This window comes from Diorhabda carinulata, chromosome 3 (assembly GCF_026250575.1).
Source record: "Diorhabda carinulata isolate Delta chromosome 3, icDioCari1.1, whole genome shotgun sequence".
Lineage (NCBI taxonomy): Eukaryota > Metazoa > Arthropoda > Insecta > Coleoptera > Chrysomelidae > Diorhabda > Diorhabda carinulata.
Genome location: NC_079462.1, coordinates 32,958,665 through 32,970,128, shown reverse-complemented (window position 1 = coordinate 32,970,128; position 11,464 = coordinate 32,958,665). Strand labels below are relative to the sequence as shown.

Here is an 11,464-nt window from a genome sequence, read left to right as displayed (position 1 = left end):
ATAAAAATTTTGTGTTAATTGAATAATTCTTAAGATATTTAAACATTATTTTTATACAATATAACTTGCCACTTAAAGAAAACTTATACTACATCACTTGAATGTCAGTACCGTGTCATGTCCATTCCTAGAATTTACCGATAAATTATTAATTTTTTTTGTCGTAACAAATGATTTAAACTAATTACCTTATAAATTCTAATGTTTATGATCAAACTGAGGAAAATTGATGCACTTGTTGTTTAATATCTTAAGTTACCATGTCAGTACCGTGGATAAATGAGTCAGTACCGTGGAACTCAAAATCCGACATTTGTGTCTTGCTCGTGATACTTTGAAGTTGTAGTAAATTCCTCTTAGAGTTTTATTTTTACAGTAAAATAGATGAATAATATGCATAAAAAAGTTAGAAAAGTTAAATTTTAAAATCTTGAAATTTTGAATACAAAAAATCACAGTTAGAACGGAATCACCCATGTATATTAATTTCGTGAATTATTAGATTATTATACATAACTAACCTATTTAAAAATATATTTATTGGCTTAACTCTTGCTATCTATATTATAAAGATCATAACTAAGCACTGTTGAAAACAAATTTCTGCAGTAATTTTATAGAAATCTGTATAGAAAAAGTGACTCAATATTTCAAGTGTGGCTTTTGACTAGAAGATGTCACTGTAACTTACGCCGACTGTTTATTATTGAAAAAGCAGCTGTTTTAGGAGGGGCAAAAAAACCGAACACCATCCAAACCTGACAGTGTACGCTCATAGTATGAAATGAAAGGGTAGTGCTCGAGCTTTAGTGAATGTGTTTGTATCTCGAAAAATTAATAGATTTTTCATAAATTATTCCTCACAGCTGAATATAAAGGTAAGTGAAACAATTTAAAGAAAAAATTAGAGCTACTTTAAGTAATCGGTTGTAACTTAATCATGTGCAAACATTTCCGTAGCCGGTTTTCTACTTTTTTTTCTTGTGTTTTCATCTCTCTTTATTTAGAGTAACTACCCTCGCTGTTAGGAGGGAGGGTGAGTGAGAGATGTAGCGAAATCTGGTACCAACGTGAATGAATAGTGTCGTTGCCTTCGTTTATTAATAATACTACCATACACACTACTACGTGCATCGTTGGGCAGCGATCGGGTCACTGAGGTTAAGTTACCAGATCAAGATGCAGTATATTATGAATGATAAAAAAATAATACAAGATTAATTTAAACTTTCATTTCTTTTCAGTTTTAGTATGAATGAATAATACAATAAAAGTCTGTTGATACATAAGAAAATATTCAAAAAAACCCTTAGTACAATTTTAATTTAACATGAATGGTATTTGCCTGAAGTACTTTATGTTTTTAATATATAAATAGAGCCGTTCACCTCGGGATTGAAAAATTTTACTACTGAATTTAGGTTCCTACTTTATTTATTGCTGTATTGTCGTAAACTTTAATAAAAAGCTACTAATTTTCAAATGAATTCATGTCCGGAGTATTTGGTGGTTATTTCATGAAATGATATAAATATACAATTGTTCCCTATGAATAAACAAAGAAAATAAATTCATCAGTAATATTAGTGGTAATTCGTTGGTTTTATACGGTTAGTAACTTTATTCGAACGTCAAATTAAATTATTTTCAAAACATATTGAATCTATCACTAAAAAGTCCGATCCATTAACTTGGCATTCTGATTGCACTTGCTGTTAACAGATGACGTTTGCCGTTCTTAGTAAATTCTACACCCTATTCATAAACTGACGTTTCTGCCGTTAACCTAAAAAATTTGTTATTAATTTTGACGTGTGTACTGCTTTGTGCTTCCTTTGTTTATAATCCGATATTTATGGACGATATTATGGAAAATAACGAAGAGAAAACGAGCAAAGTCAAAAGACCACCATAAACAAACAAACAAAGTCAAAAGACCACCATAAACAAACAAAGAGAAATAACCTTAACATCACGTCATACGTCAAAATCACGTGACAAACACAAACGGATGTGATTGTTTTTTTTTTTCTATTTCTACGAACGGCCGACGGGAGAACTCATTTATTTTGAAAGTAAACAACGGTAGACCGATCGGAAAACGGCAACTATTCATGGACTTTTCAAGTTTATGAATCGGCAATTAAGGCATTTGCAATCCTCTAAGCACCAAATCTATTTTAATACAGCTATATTTCAAACTTAATCTTAAAATGAATGTTTTCTGAATACAGCAACGCTCTACTACATTGATTATTTCAATTCCGGACAAAGGCAAAATTAAAATCAATATACTGAATAAACAATTCGTAGAACAATAAATATCTTGTGAGAAATTCGTTTGTATTATTTACCATAGACACTATAATCAATCAATTCAGTTGTCGGTTATAAGAAGTAAGCAATTGTCTCAAAATCTATTTAGTTAATGGTCTGGAACTGACAATGTCGAAGGCCACACACCCACCAACTCCTTAGTTGAAGTACTGTAAACAAAAACTGTTTTCATTGTTAAGGTAATTATTTGTCTGGAAACTTTGTAACTACATGCTTTTAAAATATCTTTCGACATATGTATATTATTAATTGAGGAACAAAATATATTAGTAATTTTTGATAAATATCACTACAGTTTTAGAATACAGATGGATTTTATTCACCCGTCATATTAGATTTATTCTCATTAATAACTTCCACAAGTTTTCTTCCTCGTTTGAAGTAGCTATTTATGTTGTCGTCGATGTAACATTCTACAACTGCAGTTGATTTAGACCCTCCAAGATTTTTCACAGCTTGTGGGGGGATTTTTGGAAGGCACGTTCAAGACTCAATTTGTTGCGTAATTATCAATTGATAATTAATTTAGTTTTCTGCAGTATTAAGTTACGATAGAAAACTCTTAAATCTTAAATCTTAAATGAGCTGACGACATGAACCAGACGGCATATTTTGTTGTTTTACGATGATATAATGAATTTTTCTTCACCACAATCGTTTTTATAGATACTATATAGATACCCGCGCATTTTAGATAGAAAGGTCTATATAAGAAAAAAGTTATATTATACGACTGAAATGTTAGGTTATATCCAATTGCTACAGTTCCGCCACTGATTTCTCAGCTTCATAAAATATATAATATTCATATATTCAGATGAATAATATATTTTTTGTATCCGAAAATAACTCTTGTAACTAGTTTTGTCATCTTCCGATTATGTAATGAGTTCCAAACAAAACAAATTTCGTTTACCGTTAAATTTCTATGAAAAAGATCTATTTTGATTATATATTTTAAATTAAAAAAACTTGTAGTGTTAATCAGATTATCTTTCGAAATAGACTCTCTGGAAAGCCCATTATTATAAATGTAAATCGAATGAAAATAAGTATTTTGTAGCCGAATAGTTCGGTCAATCGGCATAACTGCGTGTACTGAAACGACCAGAATCATCAAGAATTAAACCTGCCTGTATTTGTGTGGACAGATATCCAAGTTGGGGGACTCATACGTTTTTAGCAGTCACATGACGGGCCAAAATTATCTGAAAAAAGAAATTTTATTTGGCCAAATGAATAACGATCTAATGGATAGACAAACGAGGATTCCTTGAGTGGTCTGCACAGTCATGTGACCTGACACCCTGTCATTTGTTCCTGTGGGATTTCTGAAGAACCGCGTTTTTGCAAGAGAACCACGCACCCTTCCCGACCTCCGAGCTGCAATTAAAACTTTTCGCGAACAGCTCGACATGTCTCTCCGTTGAGAAAAGTAGCCGTAAATGTATTGATCGAGATGGTTATTAATTTGAACACTTGCAGTAACCCTTTTTCGAATTTCTTTTATAATTTCTTTGAATAAATTTATTTTGACGTTGCATTTTTTCTGTTAATACAAATTTGTTGCCTGAATTATGCCGATCTCTGTATATTCGTCACTATAAAACCTAAATGGTTTTCCACAAATTTCTCTCAAAGTCAGCTCAGCACTAATTTGAATATTTTACACACGAAAATACCTTTACTATCGTTCTATCGTATTTTCTTTAATTACCTTCAATTTTTGTTTAAAAATAATATTTTAGTCGGGTCTCTTGAAGCTTCTTCGGGGTTCATCCACGATCTTTTTCATACATTATTGTCGTACGTGATCCACTTCTCATGACAAGTAATTATTTGTTTCAGAAATGATGAACAATTTCGTTTCGTTTCAGTAGAAATTCTCAAATGGAAACTCGGTCCATTCAATTTTCCGATGTTATTTTTTTTATATCCATTATCACGTAAAAAGTTTAAAATTATTTTTTGCTCGACGTTTACTTCCGACTATCTCGATTATATGAGAAATTTCATCGAATTTTTCAAGAGATGCAGTTTCTCCTCCTCGGAATCTTTCTTGCCAAAGTCTTGTTTTATAGACTTTGAAGTAGTCAACATCAAGTTTATTTATCGATTTTAATTGAATTCAGGCTTATTATATCCTGTTAAAGAACCTAGGATCACATATTAGGAATATACAGGTTCAACTAAGAGCAAAAACCGGTGAAGAATAGAACTGGCTAAATATACAATTACCCAAGACCATTACAGAACATTAAAAAATGAAACATTTCACTATCTTCCGAGTTGATGAAAATATTTTGGATTACGTGAATCAAATCATTAGAGAACTGAACATCTACAAGTCACAAACGTACCACATGCGTGGCGCCTAGAACAAGTACCACCGATGAAAACGTCAGCGCTGTAGAAAAACTCATTTTGGGAGACCGATGCAGTACTAAACGCAATATGGCTGAAGAATTGGGTATCGTAGTATTGATAAAATAGGCTTGGCTTGGCTAACGCAAAATTTCAAAATATTAGCGAGATGGGTGCCAAAAATTCTGTATTTTAAGCACAAATCCTTCGTGCTAACTAAAAAAACCTCAGCTCTGTAACTTGATAATAAAATTTTATTTATAGCTAAATTGTGTTTTATATTTGACCCACCCTCGTATCTTAAGGTGGTACAGAAGGTCGAAAGGATATTCTTATTAATTAACAATGGATATTTATCTGGTAAATATATATTTCAAAAATTTCAATACCTGTTTTGACACCTCAATCATCTCGAGCTTTTTTAAGTTTTGATTTGAGAATAAATCACCGCATTTCATTATTCGAACATTTAATAATTGTTATGAACGCAATCATTATCCGTTTTGAAACAATTTTCTTTAATAACGACCGAAAGGGATCATATATCATCCAATTTCCGCCTAGTTTAATTAATTTACGCTCCAGGTCCAACCGTTTCAAACACGGGATGAAATCTGATATAGGGCAGGAGATGTAACGACTCCATTAATTCTAGATCGTGAAAAATGTTGACCGTTATTAAAAAAATATATAATAATTGTTGATTATAATATGTAATATTTCTTTAATAGGTCCCATGAATTAATAAACACTACTCTGCTATCAACATTAATTAGTCATTAATGTGTCTGACAATCCGTTTCAAATTATCACTAGAGGTGCTGGTTAGAGTGTCTGAAATGACGAATCAAATGACAAATGTCTTTTAATATGACCTATATAAGTTAATCTGAATAAATTACGGTTGTGTTTATTTTATTACGGCATAATTTTAGAACTTCCATACTAACTACTGAACAAAACGGAATTATACAACACTCGCGTAATTTCAAGTTTCAGCAGCCACATTCAATGTCAAGTTTCTTCTTCTATTCTCACCTGAGGAAGCACAAAATACTATAAAAGTAAAAAATAACAAAATAATCTGTCTACATAGATTATTAAAGGCTAACAAGTTTACAAGCTTACAAATTTAATTCAAATTATTCGCTACCATATTTTAATTGACGTATCCAATATATAAAGCGACTGTAGGTTATCACTTTATTGCTTTAAATCTACGACACTATATATTGGATAGTTAATAATAATTAAACACTAAAATTGATCGTAAAAATCTCAAACTGATTCCCAAAATCAAATTAAAATAGTCTAAACCTTTTTTTATATATATCAACAATAATTATTACATTAAATACAAGAATGCGAACCGTCACTGTCGATACCAAATGCAACATTTCATTTAAAACTAATAATGGGACGACTTATTTGAAATAATCAGCGGACTTCTTTCACCAGAAAGTTTCTAAGGGAACGATTTCTTATTACTTCTTTATTATTATGCCTTGTCAGGTCCTGTCGCTGACAGGATGTTATGTATGACTGTCCCTTCCCGAATGTTCCACAACTTGCAGTTGAAGTTGAAGCAAAATTTTCTAAGAAAAATCAGGCATTCCATGAAAGAAAGAAGAAAAGATCATTATAGAATATTTTAACGTACATGAACGAGGTATGACAGTTTTCAGTATTCAACTGTTGTCAAAACTTGCCATGTTTTATGTGACCAAATTTCAAATACTTTCAGTGTCCAACAGCCTAGACCAAATATAACATTTAATCATACTACGTCTCAGTTTTCATCACATCATATCGTTGCAAAACCGTGATCTCTGGAAACTTGCATGGAGCCAATCAATCCTGCATTTAATTTTCATATTCTGGTCCAGTCGTTTGGTGATATACCATCTAGGTATTTAAAATTGGATACCCTCTCAACCTTCTTTCTATTTACCTATTCTATGTAACTAGTTGAGATATGGTTGGTGGTTGAAGACCATAAACTTTGTCTTAGCAATATATATAATCAGTTCTTTTTTCTTGTTCCACTGCATTAACAGAATCCAGATTTTAAGACCCACTAAATCATCGCACAAAACATCAATATCTTCAGCATAGCGAATGGTGTTAATTTATTCACCGTTGATTTTGACCCTTAATTGTTTTTCATTTGAACCTTCTTTGAAGACTTTGTCGGAATGTAGGTTAAACAACGATTGAGACAGGATACGTCCTTGTCGAACTCCTTGTTGTGTGCGTGTTCTACTCTTGTTGCTCTCGATATTTCTGGTAAATTGCTTCTTGGTATCAAGGACATTTCTAAAACAAGTGCGTTCCGACTAAATCAGCGTGTATGATGTTATGAAACACTTTTAGTGTGTGGCTCATCAAACTTACCAATCTATGATCCTTATACCTGCTGGCTTGGATGTTTTTGGGGGTTTTTAACTTGAACTGGAATGACATCCCGTTGCTGTATTATTTTTTACAGGAAATTATAAAACTGCGGGTTCACTAAGAATACCAAAACTGGTATATTATTATATTCCTTCAAATTAGAATAGATTAAGTATACTGTAACATCTCTAGTTTGAATAAATTAGTAAACTTCAAATTTCCTCTTCATGTTTTTTAGTTTAAATAATCTCTTTTACATATATTATTTTTAGAATGCTATAGCGTATTTAAATAATCCGATTCGCCTCTTAAATAAGAATATTTTAAGCAGATCATCCGAACGCACGCGGTCTTTGTTTATAAACAATAGGTTTAATCATTCATAAAATTTATTTATCTGCAGATCGACTATAATCGTGTATAATGACATGGGTGTACCTCACTATACACTACAAGGATAAAGGGTCATTTAACTTTAACCTGTTTTTGCAACGAATCCTCATTCACTCACAAAATATACGGTGTACTTATTTATTTATCATTACAAGTAGTAGGAGAAACAACGTTTACATGCACTGTAAGTTGAAGCGAAAATCAGTTACGGTGAAGCGATTTACTGGTAAACAACGTGCTACAAATAACTGTTATTAAACTTGTACAAGAACAGTTCGTCGTCTATGTGGATCCCATCATCATCACGACGTAAATGAAGCACCGTCGGTAGAGTGGATCTGGTATTGATTGATTTGAACCAGAAGTCATGAATACGAACCCAAAAGGGCATACGAGGATAGCAAAAATACTGGAATTATGTAATAAATTGCCATTACTAGTCCTCTGGTACCTTATTTTTAACAAAATACTAACGATACTGCACTTGCGGCTCGATTTTAACATTTTAAAACCTTTAGATGCATAGGGAATATCAACTGGCCAACCAGACGTCCTGATAAAACTCACATTGATTTTTTTCTATGCGTTTACCCTTAACAAAAGGTCTATGTCTAAGTCTATCTTTATGTTATGTATATCTTCTTTATGCGTGAGTTCAAATTAGGTTTTATTGCATAACAATTTGGTTTAATAGAAGTACAAAGCTTATTTGTAATAATTTCTGATACTTCTTATACAAAATATTCTAGATGGCATGAAATAATTATTTACTAGAATTCATATGAACACCAGAATCAATCTTTCGATGGTTTGCTCGCTTGCATAAGTGTAATCGGGCCATTAGAATATTCGTAACGAACGCAGTGATTCTAAATCTTTCACTTCTCTTCATATTATTGAAAAGAAGTCACTAGGGATAAACTGAAATGATCAAATCTGGGAATGAAACAATGAAAAATTTAGACTTTGATCAAAAAATTACGTTAAAGTTGGGATGTAGAAGCAAATAGAATAAAAACATTATACTAGAGTGAACAGAAATCAAATGGTAAAAGGGAGGTTCCAATATACCAGACGAAAACAATTTCTCGAGCAAAAATATGTGTCTAGTTAAACTTAAAATGGAATTATTGCAAACAGGAGATTATCAATACCAAAAGCCAAGCAGGAATTAGAGTTCTTAGCTCCAATTTCATAAGACCCAATGGCAATGTCTGTATACTGTATTGGAGGGAAATGAAACAGCAGACTTGCTAAAGTAGTGGCAGATAAATCTGTTGTAGGACCTAAACCCCAGAATAGAAGGTTTTTAGTAAAGAAACCAGTTACTAGAATTATCTACAGGATTTAAGATATCCTGAGAATCTGTTTAATGTGTGCGCATTTGCTTTTCGAATATGAAGCATCCACGATACTACTAAAAACTTAGTTTAAACATTTTTGAGAGGATACAAAGTTGATTCAGCCCAGCATCAGAATTGTAGTCTGTACGTCCGGATGGTGTTTACAATTTGACATTTGGTTAGTGCCTAAAATACTAATATTTATGTTCAAGAATTTTGATTGCGTTTTATTTTCCACATTTTTCTCTATTTTGAAAGAAGTGTTGTATCATCTGCAAATGTGGCAATTTTTATATTATTCATGTCAAATCAAGACACCACTCTCTACGGCTCGAAGGACCAAAGTTCTTCACATAATTTATTCTATTGTTTCGATTGATGATTCTATTTAATTAACAGAATTTTGTGAAATGAACTCTCATTTAATACCTTTGGTCCCATTTTCGGCTAATGAAATGAAAAAATGAGTATTATAATGAAAAATAACATTTCCATTTAAGCCGGAGAGAAAAACGTTGCACAGTTTCCTGAAAAATAACGTTAGGTAGTATATCAAAAGAAATAGCTCGAAAGAGAAAAATTTAATTTGTGTTTCACCGAGTGGAAAATGATAAAACGTGAAGGATACCAAGACTTCAAAGGGAATTTTTCTTTGACGACAAAATGTTTACTTAGCATTAAAATAGTATTAACGAGAGATCTGTTAATTTTTAAAAACCCCGACATGCAAGGTAGAAATATCAATTAAAAAATGATACATATGTCTATTCTGTTGATTAAAGATTTTCCTCATTCACACTTTATACATAGAATTGATGAAAAAAGGTATAAAAATCGTATCTCATTGATATGGACAAAATCACGGGTCCTTTATGCCTCTCTTTTTTATAAAATTTTTACTTGCTTAGCTACGACAACCCTAAGATTATTGTCTATATTTCAAAACCAAATTACCTGCTTTTCCATATAAATGTTGATGATAATGCAAGTTTATAACAGAGTTTTGAGCTTTTACATTAACTTTAGGCTATCAAACCTCCGACTAAAGTAGGTAAAATGTAATAAAGTCTAATAGTCTGAGAGATCGTCTTATTTCAAAATGAATTTTTTAATACAATCTCAATGAGAGCTTATAAAGTCGCAGTAATTCATCTCCGTCAAACAAAAAATTTTTAAACAATACGCTAAACTTTTCAGCGTTAAATGATATAATTGCCGTGTACACACTAGATTTATTCACGAAATGAATCAAAATGATTCAGATATGCAACAACGGAAGTTTGCACAGCCGGGCAATGTGAATAATAGTTGGTAACTGGATATTACTAAGACATTAATCAGCAGAAAAAATGTTTTTAATAAATGAGACTGGCAATCAGCATGAGCTTTATTCAATTTGAACAGTTGCATATTATTTGATTAATCTACAGACACTACATTTATCATTTTCAATAGCGTGTAAATATTGAAAACAAACAAATAGAAATCCAATAAAACGGTTATCAACAATAATTACCAAAAATCATCAATCTTTGATAGAGAAAAGCATTTGGAAGATTACTATTATACTTTATTCATAAAGTACGTGAAATAATAAAGAATGACTTTAGAAGAATTAGTGCAGAACTTGCGGATTGTCTTGATAAGCGTCTGTACTTCCTCGTTGGAAACAATCTATTTTAATGATATGGGTGTGGGAAATCCGTACAAACTGTTTGTTTTTAATTATTTGCACCCAGTCAGCTGGATTTCCTAATTTCTGTTTTTTAAATGTTGCATTAAATTATGAATCTGGCCTATTCAAAATTATCTTTTACAATTCTTCATGTATAGTTTATTCCCAACCTTCAAAATATATGTTTTGTTTTAAATTTCTCCAAAAACGTCCAATTGGTCTCAGCTAAGGTCCATTAGGAACATTCCTAGATTTCTGAATAAATGGAATATTTAACTCAAAAACACCACAACGTCCATTACATAATATACAAAACATACAAACATAAAATTTCCTTCAGGATAATTTTTCTTGATCAGCTGCATTAATCTAAGTCTAACACACTCTTTATCATATATTTTGGCGTTTACAGAATACATTCGAATTGAACTTTTTGTGTCTTTTGAAATACATTTCTGAATTTACTTCTGACAATAATATTCGCCGTGACACTCCAGTCAAAAGTAAAATATGACTTGTCGATAATGCTTCCCAAACCTTTTGCGGGTGAAAACTCGTCAATGAAGTTTTGATTTCTGTTTCAGAATATTTGGGTACCGATTTTCTTGACTACATTCTGTTTCTTTGAATGTTGTTTACATATTACGAATTTCCGTAAACTGACTGTTTTCCGGGAGTCGCTTTAACTAAAGCTTCCCTCTTCATTATTTACATTTTTTTTCTTCTCTGCCTGATCCTATTTCAATCGAAATACATGTCCCAACACGCCGACAGATTTTTTAAATTATGTTTCTGGTTAAGTCTAGTCAAGTTGAGTCTAAGAGTAAATCTAAGAAAAATCAGCCAATTTCTTGATATTCTATGGGATTAAAATCCGCATGATGTGGAGGTTAACCCAAACGGGATGAAAATGGTCATCATTTGACTTAGAAGACGTTTTCTAGTAAGTTACTAGAAA

At 31.8% G+C, this 11,464-nt stretch overlaps 1 protein-coding gene across 3 annotated transcripts in view; it reads left to right on the top strand.

Moving 5' to 3' along the window:
• The first annotated feature begins 754 nt into the window (after nucleotides 1-754).
• Nucleotides 755-11,464, top strand: part of LOC130891122 (uncharacterized) — a 137,558-nt gene continuing 126,848 nt past the window's right edge. For 2 of the 3 annotated variants that reach the window (XM_057795689.1, XM_057795690.1), the window contains exon 1: nucleotides 755-878. The gene's annotated coding sequence lies outside the window, so the exon portion shown is untranslated. The remainder of the gene's footprint in view (nucleotides 879-11,464) is intronic. The other variant, XM_057795688.1, reaches the window with a different exon arrangement.